This window comes from Syngnathus leptorhynchus, unplaced genomic scaffold, assembly GCF_054491065.1.
Source record: "Syngnathus leptorhynchus isolate UIUO unplaced genomic scaffold, UIUO_Slep HiC_scaffold_156, whole genome shotgun sequence".
NCBI classification, from domain to species: Eukaryota; Metazoa; Chordata; class Actinopteri; order Syngnathiformes; family Syngnathidae; genus Syngnathus; species Syngnathus leptorhynchus.
In genome coordinates this window covers 102,501-117,500 of record NW_028232123.1, presented here as the reverse complement: position 1 = coordinate 117,500, position 15,000 = coordinate 102,501, and positions in this window count along the sequence as shown.

Sequence of the window (15,000 nt, the reverse complement as noted above, 5' to 3'; positions counted from 1 at the left end):
CTTCCTTGGATGGACAACATTCGCAGTTGACACTTTGTGTCATTTTATCCGAGCAGACGGGCGCCGCGAGGCGGACCGTCCGGGGCGACTCTCGGCCTGTGTTTTCGGAGCCGGCCGGGCATCACGCTCCCTCCTTGGATGGACAACATTCGTAGTTGACACTTTGTGTCATTTTATCCGAGCAGACGGGCGCCGCGAGGCGGACCGTCCGGGGCGACTCTCGGCCTGTGTTTAAGGAGCCGGCCGGGCATCACGCTCCTTCCTTGGATGGACAACATTCGCAGTTGACACTTTGTGTCATTTTGTTCGGCCTGTGTTTAAGGAGGCGGCCGTCCTCCACTCGGTCCGTGTTTAAGGAGCGACACTCGCGCTCCGGTTCGGCCTGTATTTAGGGAGGCGGCCGTCCTCCGCTTGGTCTGTGTTAAGGGCGACACTCGGTCCATGTTTGAGGAGCCTGGCCCTGACGCTCCTCTCCGGCCTGTGTTTAAGGAGGCGGCCGTCCTCCCCTTGGTCTGTGTTAAGGGCGACACTCGGTCCATGTTTGAGGAGCCTGGCCCTGACGCTCCTCTCCGGCCTGTGTTTAAGGAGGCGGCCGTCCTCCCCTTGGTCTGTGTTAAGGGCGACACTCGGTCCGTGTTTAAGGAGCGGCCCTCGCGCTCCGGTTCGGCCTGTATTTAGGGAGGCGGCCGTCCTCCGCTTGGTCTGTGTTAAGGGCGACACTCGGTCCGTGTTTAAGGAGCCGGCCCTGACGCTCCTCTTCGGCCTGTGTTTAAGGAGGCGGCCGTCCTCCACTTCCTTCCATGCACCACCACATTCGCAGTTGACACTTTGCCATTTTTTCAGAGAGGTGACACTTAGTCGTTTTTTCGAAAGTTGACACTTAGTCGTTTTTTCGAAAGTTGACACTTTGCCGTTTTTTCAGAGAGGTGACACTTAGCCGTTTTTTCGAAAGTTGACACTTAGCCGTTTTTTCGAAAGTTGACACTTAGCCGTTTTTTCGAAAGTTGACACTTAGTCACTTTTTCGCCACAGTAACACCTCCAGCGCGTGCCACGGCGCTTTTCAGGTCTTCTATCCGACCTTGTGCTGTCGAGGACGGCGTGTCCGACGCCGTGGGGAGACCAGCACCATCTCCTCCATACTCGTAAACGGGGTGCTTTGGAAAACGGGGGGAAAGTCGATGAGTACACTGACTACTGGGACCATTTCATTGTACTCTGGCGCACCTGAAGACCAAAAAAGGTACTGCACCTTAGCCCGGGTACCTCACCCCCTGGTACCTCGAGGAGAACTTAGAAAAATTTCGACAAATTTTTGGTGAGCTCCAGGGAGAGAGGCTGATTTTTCGCTTTTTGAGGCCGACCGCCGAACCGGCGCGGGGCGGACTCACAAGCCCCCCAGAGCCGTGGGCACTTAGTCGTTTTTTCAGAGAGGCGACACTTAGTCGTTTTTTCAGAGGCGACACTTAGTCGTTTTTTCGAAAGTTGACACTTAGCCGTTTTTTCGAAAGTCGACACTTAGCCGTTTTTTTGGAAAGTTGACACTTAGTCGTTTTTTCGAAAGTTGACACTTAGTCGTTTTTTCGCCACAATTGGCTCTGAGCTCCAGGGGGAGAGCCTGGTTTTGCCTTATTTCAGGCCGGCTGGGGAACCGGCGCAGGTCGGATGCACGAGCCCGGCAGAGCCGTGGGCACTTAGAAAATTTTCGCCGATTAAGCTGGGACCTCCAGGCGGAGACCGGCATTCCTCGTCCTCGGGGTTCGACCCAGGAACCGGCGCTGGGCAGACGCCGTAGCCACGCAGAGCCGTGGGCACTTAGAAAATATTCGCCAAGTTGGCTCTGAGCTCCAGGCGGAGAGGCTGGTTTTGCCTTATTTCAGGCCGGCTGGGGAACCGGCGCGGGTCGGATGCACGAGCCCGCAGAGCCGTGGGCACTTTGCCATTTTCTCAGAGTCGACACTTAGTCGTTTTTTCAGAGAGGCGACACTCTGTCGTTTTTTCGAAAGTTGACACTTTGCCGTTTTTTCAGAGATGTGACACTTAGCCGTTTTTTCAGAGATGTGACACTTAGCCGTTTTTTCAGAGATGTGACACTTTGCCGTTTTTTCAGAGATGTGACACTTTGCCGTTTTTTCGAAAGTTGACACTTAGCCGTTTTTTCGAAAGTCGACACTTAGCCGTTTTTTCGGAGATGTGACACTTTGCCGTTTTTTCGAAAGTTGACACTTAGCCGTTTTTTCGAAAGTTGACACTTAGTCGTTTTTTCAGAGATGTGACACTTAGAAACTTTTTGCCAAGTTGGCTGATAGCTCCAGGAGGAGACCGTTATTTTTCGTCATTCGAGGCCGACTGCGGAACCGGCGCTGAGCGGACGCCAAAGCTCGGCAGGGCCGTGGGCACTTAGAAACTTTTTGCCAAGTTGGCTGTGAGCTCCAGGAGGAGACCGTTATTTTTCGTCATTCGAGGCCGACTGCGGAACCGGCGCTGGGCGGACGCCAAAGCTCGGCAGGGCCGTGGGCACTTAGAAACTTTTTGCCAAGTTGGCTGTGAGCTCCAGGAGGAGACCGTTATTTTTCGTCATTCGAGGCCGACTGCGGAACCGGCGCTGAGCGGACGCCAAAGCTCGGCAGGGCCGTGGGCACTTAGAAACTTTTTGCCAAGTTGGCTGTGAGCTCCAGGAGGAGACCGTTATTTTTCGTCATTCGAGGCCGACTGCGGAACCGGCGCTGAGCGGACGCCAAAGCTCGGCAGGGCCGTGGGCACTTAGAAACTTTTTGCCAAGTTGGCTGTGAGCTCCAGGAGGAGACCGTTATTTTTCGTCATTCGAGGCCGACTGCGGAACCGGCGCTGGGCGGACGCCAAAGCTCGGCAGGGCCGTGGGCACTTAGAAACTTTTTGCCAAGTTGGCTGTGAGCTCCAGGAGGAGACCGTTATTTTTCGTCATTCGAGGCCGACTGCGGAACCGGCGCTGAGCGGACGCCAAAGCTCGGCAGGGCCGTGGGCACTTAGAAACTTTTTGCCAAGTTGGCTGTGAGCTCCAGGAGGAGACCGTTATTTTTCGTCATTCGAGGCCGACTGCGGAACCGGCGCTGAGCGGACGCCAAAGCTCGGCAGGGCCGTGGGCACTTAGAAACTTTTTGCCAAGTTGGCTGTGAGCTCCAGGAGGAGACCGTTATTTTTCGTCATTCGAGGCCGACTGCGGAACCGGCGCTGGGCGGACGCCAAAGCTCGGCAGGGCCGTGGGCACTTAGAAACTTTTTGCCAAGTTGGCTGTGAGCTCCAGGAGGAGACCGTTATTTTTCGTCATTCGAGGCCGACTGCGGAACCGGCGCTGGGCGGACGCCAAAGCTCGGCAGGGCCGTGGGCACTTAGAAACTTTTTGCCAAGTTGGCTGTGAGCTCCAGGAGGAGACCGTTATTTTTCGTCATTCGAGGCCGACTGCGGAACCGGCGCTGGGCGGACGCCAAAGCTCGGCAGGGCCGTGGGCACTTAGAAACTTTTTGCCAAGTTGGCTGTGAGCTCCAGGAGGAGACCGTTATTTTTCGTCATTCGAGGCCGACTGCGGAACCGGCGCTGGGCGGACGCCAAAGCTCGGCAGGGCCGTGGGCACTTAGAAACTTTTTGCCAAGTTGGCTGTGAGCTCCAGGAGGAGACCGTTATTTTTCGTCATTCTAGGCCGGCTGCAGAACCGGCGCGGGTCGGATGCACGAGCCCGCAGAGCCGTGGGCACTTTGCCACTTTTTCGCCACAATTGGCTCTGAGCTCCAGGAGGAGACCGTTATTTTTCGTCATTCTAGGCCGGTTGCAGAACCGGCGCGGCTCGGATGCACGAGCCCGCAGAGCCGTGGGCACTTAGAAAATTTTCAGAGAGGCGACACTTTGCCATTTTTTCAGAGAGGTGACACTTAGTCGTTTTTTCGAAAGTTGACACTTAGCCGTTTTTTCGAAAGTTGACACTTAGCCGTTTTTTCGAAAGTTGACACTTAGTCGTTTTTTCGCCAAAGTGCCCACCTCCAGCGCGTGCCACGGCGCTTTCCAGGTCTTCTATCCGACCTTGTGCTGTCGAGGACGGCGTGTCCGACGCCGTGGGGAGACCAGCACCATCTCCTCCATACTCGTAAACGAGGTGCTTTGGAAAACGGGGGGAAAGTCGATGAGTACACTGACTACTGGGACCATTTCATTGTACTCTGGCGCACCTGAAGACCAAAAAAGGTACTGCACCTTAGCCCGGGTACCTCACCCCCTGGTACCTCGAGGAGAACTTAGAAAAATTTCGACAAATTTTTGGTGAGCTCCAGGGAGAGAGGCTGATTTTTCGCTTTTTGAGGCCGACCGCCGAACCGACGCGGGGCGGACTCACAAGCCCCGCAGAGCCGTGGGCACTTAGTCGTTTTTTCAGAGAGGCGACACTTAGTCGTTTTTTCGAAAGGCGACACTTAGCCGTTTTTTCGAAAGTCGACACTTAGCCGTTTTTTCGAAAGTTGACACTTAGTCGTTTTTTTGAAAGTTGACACTTAGTCGTTTTTTCGCTGATTTTGCTGGGACCTCCAGGCGAGGACCGGCGTTTTTCGTCTTCCGGGTTCGACCCGGGAACCAGCGCCGAGCGGACACATTCGCTCGCAAGTGCCGTTGGCACTTAGAAGATTTTTCGTTTGTCATGAGCTCCGGGAGGAGAGCGGCGTTTTTCGTCTTCCGGGTTCGACCCGGGAACCAGCGCCGAGCGGACACATTCGCTCGCAAGTGCCGTTGGCACTTAGAAAATTTTTCGTTTGTCATGAGCTCCGGGCGGAGAGCGGCGTTTTTCGTCTTCCGGGTTCGACCCGGGAACCAGCGCCGAGCGGACACATTCGCTCGCAAGTGCCGTTGGCACTTAGAAAATGTTTCGTTTGTCATGAGCTCCGGGCGGAGACCGGCGTTTTTCGTCTTCCGGGTTCGACCCGGGAACCAGCGCCGAGCGGACACATTCGCTCGCAAGTGCCGTTGGCACTTAGAAAATTTTTCGTTTGTCATGAGCTCCGGGCGGAGACCGGCGTTTTTCGTCTTCCGGGTTCGACCCGGGAACCAGCGCCGAGCGGACACATTCGCTCGCAAGTGCCGTTGGCACTTAGAAAATTTTTCGTTTGTCATGAGCTCCGGGCGAGGACCGGCGTTTTTCGTCTTCCGGGTTCGACCCGGGAACCAGCGCCGAGCGGACACATTCGCTCGCTAGTGCCGTTGGCACTTAGAAAATTTTTCGTTTGTCATGAGCTCCGGGCGGAGACCGGCGTTTTTCGTCTTCCGGGTCCGACCCGGGAACCAGCGCCGAGCGGACACATTCGCTCGCTAGTGCCGTTGGCACTTAGAAAATTTTTCGTTTGTCATGAGCTCCGGGCGGAGACCGGCGTTTTTCGTCTTCCGGGTTCGACCCGGGAACCAGCGCCGAGCGGACACATTCGCTCGCTAGTGCCGTTGGCACTTAGAAAATTTTTCGTTTGTCATGAGCTCCGGGCGAGGACCGGCGTTTTTCGTCTTCCGGGTTCGACCCGGGAACCAGCGCCGAGCGGACACATTCGCTCGCTAGTGCCGTTGGCACTTAGAAAATTTTTCGTTTGTCATGAGCTCCGGGCGAGGACCGGCGTTTTTCGTCTTCCGGGTTCGACCCGGGAACCAGCGCCGAGCGGACACATTCGCTCGCTAGTGCCGTTGGCACTTAGAAAATTTTTCGTTTGTCATGAGCTCCGGGCGGAGACCGGCATTTTTCGTCATTCGAGGCCGACGGGGGAACCAGCCGGAGCGGACACGTTTGCTCGGAAGAGCCGTTGGCACTTAGAAAAAAATCCGTGTCTCGTGAGCTCCAGGGGGGACAGGCTGGTTTTATTCATCCGTAGCCGACATGGGAACCAGCGCGGAGCGGATTGGTGTTGCGCTGCCATATACCTCATCTCTCTCAGGAGTCCCCCCCTTATACGTGCCGATGGTGTTTTGGAAAACGGGGGGTAACTGGATGAGTACACTGACTAGGGGGACCAGTACACTAGCGAGTGGGACCAGTACACTGACTAGTGGGACCAACACACTATGAGCGCCTGGTACCTAAAATGGAAGTATAGAGGCCGAATTTCGGGCAAGATCACGCCGGGTTAGGCTTCCAGGACCTCGGCTAAGCAATTTTAACGGGTCGCCCGGTTCTTTTTTGATCCAGCCCGGTTCTTTTTTTATCCAGCCCGGTTCTTTTTACACTTCCAGCTGGAGCTCGGGAGCGGCTTTTTGCACAAGATCACGCCGTGTTAGGCTTCCAGGACCTCGGCTAAGCAATTTTAACGGGTCGCCCGGTTCTTTTTTGATCCAGCCCGGTTCTTTTTTTTATCCAGCCCGGTTCTTTTCACACTTCCAGCTGGAGCTCGGCAGCGGCTATTTGCACAAGATCACGCCGGGTTAGGCTTCCAGGACCTCGGCTAAGCAATTTTAACGGGCCGCCCGGTTCTTTTTTTTTATCCAGCCCGGTTCTTTTTACACTTCCAGCTGGAGCTCGGGAGCGGCTTTTTGCACAAGATCACGCCGTGTTAGGCTTCCAGGACCTCGGCTAAGCAATTTTAACGGGTCGCCCGGTTCTTTTTTGATCCAGCCCGGTTCTTTTTTTTATCCAGCCCGGTTCTTTTTACACTTCCAGCTGGAGCTCGGGAGCGGCTTTTTGCACAAGATCACGCCGTGTTAGGCTTCCAGGACCTCGGCTAAGCAATTTTAACGGGTCGCCCGGTTCTTTTTTTGATCCAGCCCGGTTCTTTTTTTATCCAGCCCGGTTCTTTTTACACTTCCAGCTGAAGCTCGGGAGCGGCTTTTTGCACAAGAACACGCCGTGTTAGGCTTCCAGGACCTCGGCTAAGCAATTTTAACGGGTCGCCCGGTTCTTTTTTGATCCAGCCCGGTTCTTTTTTTTATCCAGCCCGGTTCTTTTTACACTTCCAGCTGGAGCTTGGGAGCGGCTTTTTGCACAAGATCACGCCGGGTTAGGCTTCCAGGACCTCGGCTAAGCAATTTTAACGGGTCGCCCGGTTCTTTTTTGATCCAGCCCGGTTCTTTTTTTTATCCAGCCTGGTTCTTTTTACACTTCCAGCTGGAGCTCGGGAGCGGCTATTTGCACAAGATCACGCCGTGTTAGGCTTCCAGGACCTCGGCTAAGCAATTTTAACGGGTCGCCCGGTTCTTTTTTGATCCAGCCCGGTTCTTTTTTTTATCCAGCCCGGTTCTTTTTACACTTCCAGCTGGAGCTCGGGAGCGGCTTTTTGCACAAGATCACGCCGGGTTAGGCTTCCAGGACCTCGGCTAAGCAATTTTAACGGGTCCCCCGGTTCTTTTTTGATCCAGCCCGGTTCTTTTTTTATCCAGCCCGGTTCTTTTTACACTTCAAGCTGGAGCTCGGGAGCGGCTTTTTGCACAAGATCACGCCGTGTTAGGCTTCCAGGACCTCGGCTAAGCAATTTTAACGGGTCGCCCGGTTCTTTTTTTGATCCAGCCCGGTTCTTTTTTTATCCAGCCCGGTTCTTTTTACACTTCCAGCTGAAGCTTGGGAGCGGCTTTTTGCACAAGAACACGCCGTGTTAGGCTTCCAGGACCTCGGCTAAGCAATTTTAACGGGTCGCCCGGTTCTTTTTTGATCCAGCCCGGTTCTTTTTTTTATCCAGCCCGGTTCTTTTTACACTTCCAGCTGGAGCTTGGGAGCGGCTTTTTGCACAAGATCACGACGGGTTAGGCTTCCAGGACCTCGGCTAAGCAATTTTAACGGGTCGCCCGGTTCTTTTTTGATCCAGCCCGGTTCTTTTTTTTATCCAGCCTGGTTCTTTTTACACTTCCAGCTGGAGCTCGGGAGCGGCTATTTGCACAAGATCACGCCGTGTTAGGCTTCCAGGACCTCGGCTAAGCAATTTTAACGGGTCGCCCGGTTCTTTTTTGATCCAGCCCGGTTCTTTTTTTTATCCAGCCCGGTTCTTTTTACACTTCCAGCTGGAGCTCGGGAGCGGCTTTTTGCACAAGATCACGCCGGGTTAGGCTTCCAGGACCTCGGCTAAGCAATTTTAACGGGTCCCCCGGTTCTTTTTTGATCCAGCCCGGTTCTTTTTTTATCCAGCCCGGTTCTTTTTACACTTCCAGCTGGAGCTCGGGAGCGGCTTTTTGCACAAGATCACGCCGTGTTAGGCTTCCAGGACCTCGGCTAAGCAATTTTAACGGGTCGCCCGGTTCTTTTTTTTATCCAGCCCGGTTCTTTTTTTATCCAGCCCGGTTCTTTTTACACTTCCAGCTGAAGCTCGGGAGCGGCTTTTTGCACAAGAACACGCCGTGTTAGGCTTCCAGGACCTCGGCTAAGCAATTTTAACGGGTCGCCCGGTTCTTTTTTGATCCAGCCCGGTTCTTTTTTTTATCCAGCCCGGTTCTTTTTACACTTCCAGCTGGAGCTTGGGAGCGGCTTTTTGCACAAGATCACGCCGGGTTAGGCTTCCAGGACCTCGGCTAAGCAATTTTAACGGGTCGCCCGGTTCTTTTTTGATCCAGCCCGGTTCTTTTTTTTATCCAGCCTGGTTCTTTTTACACTTCCAGCTGGAGCTCGGGAGCGGCTATTTGCACAAGATCACGCCGTGTTAGGCTTCCAGGACCTCGGCTAAGCAATTTTAACGGGTCGCCCGGTTCTTTTTTGATCCAGCCCGGTTCTTTTTTTTATCCAGCCCGGTTCTTTTTACACTTCCAGCTGGAGCTCGGGAGCGGCTTTTTGCACAAGATCACGCCGGGTTAGGCTTCCAGGACCTCGGCTAAGCAATTTTAACGGGTCCCCCGGTTCTTTTTTGATCCAGCCCGGTTCTTTTTTTATCCAGCCCGGTTCTTTTTACACTTCCAGCTGGAGCTCGGGAGCGGCTTTTTGCACAAGATCACGCCGTGTTAGGCTTCCAGGACCTCGGCTAAGCAATTTTAACGGGTCGCCCGGTTCTTTTTTGATCCAGCCCGGTTCTTTTTTTTATCCAGCCCGGTTCTTTTTACACTTCCAGCTGGAGCTCGGGAGCGGCTTTTTGCACAAGATCACGCCGGGTTAGGCTTCCAGGACCTCGGCTAAGCAATTTTAACGGGTCGCCCGGTTCTTTTTTGATCCAGCCCGGTTCTTTTTTTATCCAGCCCGGTTCTTTTTACACTTCCAGCTGGAGCTCGGGAGCGGCTTTTTGCACAAGATCACGCCGTGTTAGGCTTCCAGGACCTCGGCTAAGCAATTTTAACGGGTCGCCCGGTTCTTTTTTTGATCCAGCCCGGTTCTTTTTTTATCCAGCCCGGTTCTTTTTACACTTCCAGCTGGAGCTCGGCAGCGGCTTTTTGCACAAGATCACGCCGTGTTAGGCTTCCAGGACCTCGGCTAAGCAATTTTAACGGGTCGCCCGGTTCTTTTTTTGATCCAGCCCGGTTCTTTTTTTTATCCAGCCCGGTTCTTTTTACACTTCCAGCTGGAGCTCGGGAGCGGCTTTTTGCACAAGATCACGCCGTGTTAGGCTTCCAGGACCTCGGCTCAGCAATTTTAACGGGTCGCCCGGTTCTTTTTTGATCCAGCCCGGTTCTTTTTTTTATCCAGCCTGGTTCTTTTTACACTTCCAGCTGGAGCTCGGGAGCGGCTTTTTGCACAACAACACGCCGTGTTAGGCTTCCAGGACCTCGGCTAAGCAATTTTAACGGGTCGCCCGGTTCTTTTTTGATCCAGCCCGGTTCTTTTTTTATCCAGCCCGGTTCTTTTTACACTTCCAGCTGGAGCTCGGGAGCGGCTTTTTGCACAAGAACACGCCGTGTTAGGCTTCCAGGACCTCGGCTAAGCAATTTTAACGGGTCGCCCGGTTCTTTTTTTGATCCAGCCCGGTTCTTTTTTTATCCAGCCCGGTTCTTTTTACACTTCCAGCTGGAGCTCGGGAGCGGCTTTTTGCACAAGATCACGCCGTGTTAGGCTTCCAGGACCTCGGCTCAGCAATTTTAACGGGTCGCCCGGTTCTTTTTTGATCCAGCCCGGTTCTTTTTTTATCCAGCCCGGTTCTTTTTACACTTCCAGCTGGAGCTCGGGAGCGGCTTTTTGCACAAGATCACGCCGTGTTAGGCTTCCAGGACCTCGGCTAAGCAATTTTAACGGGTCGCCCGGTTCTTTTTTTGATCCAGCCCGGTTCTTTTTTTTTATCCAGCCTGGTTCTTTTTACACTTCCAGCTGGAGCTCGGGAGCGGCTTTTTGCACAAGATCACGCCGTGTTAGGCTTCCAGGACCTCGGCTAAGCAATTTTAACGGGTCGCCCGGTTCTTTTTTGATCCAGCCCGGTTCTTTTTCCACTTCCAGCTGGAGCTCAGCAGCGGCTTTTCGCACAAGATCACGCCGGGTTAGGCTTCCAGGACCTCGGCTAAGCACTTCTAACGGGTCGCCCGGTTCTTTTTTTGAACCAGCCCGGTTCTTTTTACACTTCCAGCTGGAGCTCAGCAGCGGCTTTTTGCACAAGATCACGCCGGGTTAGGGTTCCAGGACCTCGGCTAAGCAATTTTAACGGGCCGCCCGGTTCTTTTTTTGATCCAGCCCGGTTCTTTTTACACTTCCAGCTGGAGCTCAGCAGCGGCTTTTTGCACAAGATCACGCCGGGTTAGGCTTCCAGGACCTCGGCTAAGCACTTGTAACGGGCCCTGGTCCACCCCTGCCAGCGCATTTCAAAACTTGGCATTAATTTCGACCTAAGAGACGAAGTCTGATTTTTTTCTACCACTTGGGCGGCCTTTTTGCACCCAGAACACCCGCACCGGCACCATAAATTCGAAGGGTGCCGAGTGCGTCGGCGCAGATTCTGCGACGGAGTGACACTTCCCTCTTGTGGACATTCGGCGGTAGGTGAAATGCGCACTCGGTCTTCTCTTTTCTTTTCCTTCCAGTGAAACTTTGGCAACATTCTGCGAGCTGCTGGCTTCCAGAACCTCGGCCAAGCAGGTGGAGGATTTTTTTCCACTTCCAGCTGGAGGTGAGGAGGGACTTTTTGGGCAAGATCACGCCGACTTAGCAAGCAAGGTGGAAGTGCCAGCATGCTCCGTGGCTGGAAGTGTGGATGTGCCAGCACCCTCCCTGCCTATGGAAGTGTGGAGCTCCAGCACCCTCCCTGCCTATGGAAGTGTGGAGCTCCAGCACCCTCCCTGCCTATGGAAGTGTGGAGCTCCAGCACCCTCCCTGCCTATGGAAGTGTGGAGCTCCAGCACCCTCCGTGCCTATGGAAGAGCCACCTCCGCGGGCATGCTGCTCAACCACGCCGGCCCAGAGTTCCAGCCGCTCGGCTACACTCTCTCACAAGCCCCGCCTGGAGCTCCCCAGCCCGCCCCTGGTACCTCAACTACCGAGGCCAGCCGCTCGACCAGGCCGGCCCAGAGTTCCAGCCGCTCGGCTTCACTCTCTCACAAGCCCCGCCTGGAGCTCCCCAGCCCGCCCCTGGTACCTCAACTACCGAGGCCAGCCGCTCGACCACGCCGGCGCAGAGTTCCAGCCGCTCGGATAAGCTCTGCCACTCTCCCGCTAAGCAGCCACCGGTAACGGGGAAATGTCGCCGCCTTGTGGACACGCCCTTGTAAATGAATGGGCTTTCGCACTTAGTGCAATTTTCGCCAGCTCCGTGGCTGCAAGTATGGAGCTATGGAGCCACCAGCCAGGCTGGAGCTCTGGAGCTATGGAAGTTTGGAGCTCTGGAGCTATGGAGCTATGGAGCTATGGAGCTATGGAGCTATGGAGCTCTGGGGCTATGGAGCTATGGAGCTATGGAGCTATGGAAGTATGGAGCTATGGAGCTATGGATGTATGGAGCTATGGAAGTATGGAGCTATGGAGCTATGGAAGTCTGGAGCTATGGAAGTATGGAGCTATGGAGCTATGGAAGTATGGAGCTATGAAGCTATGGAGCTATGGAGCTATGGAGCCACCAGCCAGCACCCTCCGTGGCTCAACCACACCGGCCCAGAGTTCCAGCCGCTCGGCTTCACTCTCTCACAAGCCCCGCCTGGAGCTCCCCAGCCCACCCCTGGTACCTCAACTACCGAGGCCAGCCGCTCGACCAGGCCGGCCGAGAGTTCCAGCCGCTCGGCTTCACTCTCTCACAAGACCCGCCTGGAGCTCCCCGGCCCACCCCTGGTACCTCAACTACCGAGGCCAGCCGCTCGACCACGCCGGCCGAGAGTTCCAGCCGCTCGGCTTCACTCTCTCACAAGACCCGCCTGGAGCTCCCCGGCCCACCCCTGGTACCTCAACTACCGAGGCCAGCCGTTCGACCACGCCGGCGCAGAGTTCCAGCCGCTCGGATAAGCTCTGTCACTCTCCTGCCGCGCAGCCACCGGTAACGGGGAAATGTCGCCGCCTGGCGGACACGCCCTTGTAAATGAATGGGCTTTCGCACTTAGTGCAATTTTCGCCAACTCTCTGACTGGAGCTATGGAAGTATGGAGCTATGGAGCCACCAGCCACCCAGGCTGGAGCTATGGAGCTCTGAAAGTATGGAGCTCTGGTGCTATGGAAGTATGGAGCTATGGAGCTATGGAAGTATGGAGCTATGGAGCTATGGAGCTCTGGAAGTATGGAGCTATGGTGCTATGGAGCTATGGAGCTATGGAGCTATGGAGCTCTGGAAGTATGGAGCTCTGGTGCTATGGAGCTATGGAGCTCTGGTGCTATGGAGCTATGGAGCTCTGGTGCTATGGAGCTCTGGTGCTATGGAGCTCTGGTGCTATGGAGCTATGGAGCTCTGGTGCTATGGAGCTATGGAGCTCTGGAGGTATGGAGCTCTGGAGGTATGGAGCTATGGAGCCCTGGAGCTCTGGAGCTATGGAAGTATGGAGCCATGGAGCTCTGGAGCTATGGAAGTATGGAGCTATGGAGCTATGGAGCTCTGGAGCTATGGAGCTCTGGAGCTATGGAGCTCTGGTGCTATGGAGCTATGGAGCTCTGGTGCTATGGAGCTATGGAGCTCTGGTGCTATGGAGCTATGGAGCTCTGGTGCTATGGAGCTATGGAGCTCTGGTGCTATGGAGCTATGGAGCTCTGGAGGTATGGAGCTATGGAGGTATGGAGCTCTGGTGCTATGGAGCTATGGAGCTCTGGTGCTATGGAGCTATGGAGCTCTGGTGCTATGGAGCTATGGAGCTCTGGTGCTATGGAGCTATGGAGCTCTGGTGCTATGGAGCTATGGAGCTCTGGTGCTATGGAGCTATGGAGCTCTGGTGCTATGGAGCTATGGAGCTCTGGAGGTATGGAGCTATGGAGGTATGGAGCCACCAGCCAGCACCCTCCGTGGCTGGATCAATGGAAGTGTTTAGGTACCAGGCGGCCAAAGTGCCGAGGCCTCACGCTCGACCACGCCGGCGCAGAGTTCCAGCCGCTCGGATGAGCTCTGTCACTCTCCCGCCGCGCAGCCACCGGTAACGGGGAAATGTCGCCGCCTTGTGGACACGCCGTTGTAAATGAATGGGCTTTCGCACTTAGTGCAATTTTCGCCAACTCTCTGACTGGAGCTATGGAAGTATGGAGCTATGGAGCCACCAGCCACCCAGGCTGGAGCTATGGAGCTCTGGTGCTATGGAGCTCTGGTGCTATGGAGCTATGGAGCTCTGGTGCTATGGAGCTATGGAGCTCTGGTGCTATGGAGCTATGGAGCTCTGGTGCTATGGAGCTCTGGTGCTATGGAGCTATGGAGCTCTGGTGCTATGGAGCTATGGAGCTCTGGTGCTATGGAGCTATGGAGCTCTGGTGCTATGGAGCTATGGAGCTCTGGTGCTATGGAGCTCTGGTGCTATGGAGCTATGGAGCTCTGGTGCTATGGAGCTATGGAGCTCTGGTGCTATGGAGCTATGGAGCTCTGGTGCTATGGAGCTATGGAGCTCTGGTGCTATGGAGCTCTGGAGCTCTGGAGGTATGGAGCTATGGAGGTATGGAGCCACCAGCCAGCACCCTCCGAGGCTGGATCAATGGAAGTGTTTTAGGTACCAGGCAGCCAAAGGGCCGAGGCCTCACGCTCGACCACGCCGGCGCAGAGTTCCAGCCGCTCGGATAAGCTCTGTCACTCACCCGCCGCGCAGCCACCGGTAACGGGGAAATGTCGCCGCCTTGTGGACACGCCGTTGTAAATGAATGGGCTTTCGCACTTAGTGCAATTTTCGCCAACTCTCTGACTGGAGCTATGGAAGTATGGAGCTATGGAGCCACCAGCCACCCAGGCTGGAGCTATGGAGCTCTGGAGGTATGGAGCTCTGGTGCTATGGAAGTATGGAGCTATGGAGCTATGGAAGTATGGCGCTATGGAGCTATGGAGCTCTGGAAGTATGGAGCTATGGAGCTCTGGAGGTATGGAGCTATGGAGCCCTGGAGCCCTGGAGCTATGGAGCCCTGGAGCTATGGAGCTATGGAGCCCTGGAGCTATGGAGCCCTGGAGCTATGGAGCTATGGAGCTCTGGTGCTATGGAGCTATGGAGCTCTGGTGCTATGGAACTATGGAGCTCTGGTGCTATGGAGCTATGGAGCTCTGGTGCTATGGAGCTATGGAGCTCTGGTGCTATGGAGCTATGGAGCTCTGGTGCTATGGAGCTATGGAGCTCTGGTGCTATGGAGCTATGGAGCTCTGGTGCTATGGAGCTATGGAGCTCTGGTGCTATGGAGCTATGGAGCTGGTGCTATGGAGCTATGGAGCTCTGGTGCTATGGAGCTATGGAGCTCTGGTGCTATGGAACTCTGGTGCTATGGAGCTATGGAGCTCTGGTGCTATGGAGCTATGGAGCTCTGGTGCTATGGAGCTATGGAGCTCTGGTATTATGGAGCTCTGGTGCTATGGAGCTATGGAGCTCTGGTGCTATGGAGCTCTGGAGCTCTGGAGGTATGGAGCTATGGAGGTATGGAGCCACCAGCCAGCACCCTCCGTGGCTGGATCAATGGAAGTGTTTTAGGTACCAGGCAGCCAAAGGGCCGAGGCCTCACGCTCGACCACGCCGGCGCAGAGTTCCAGCC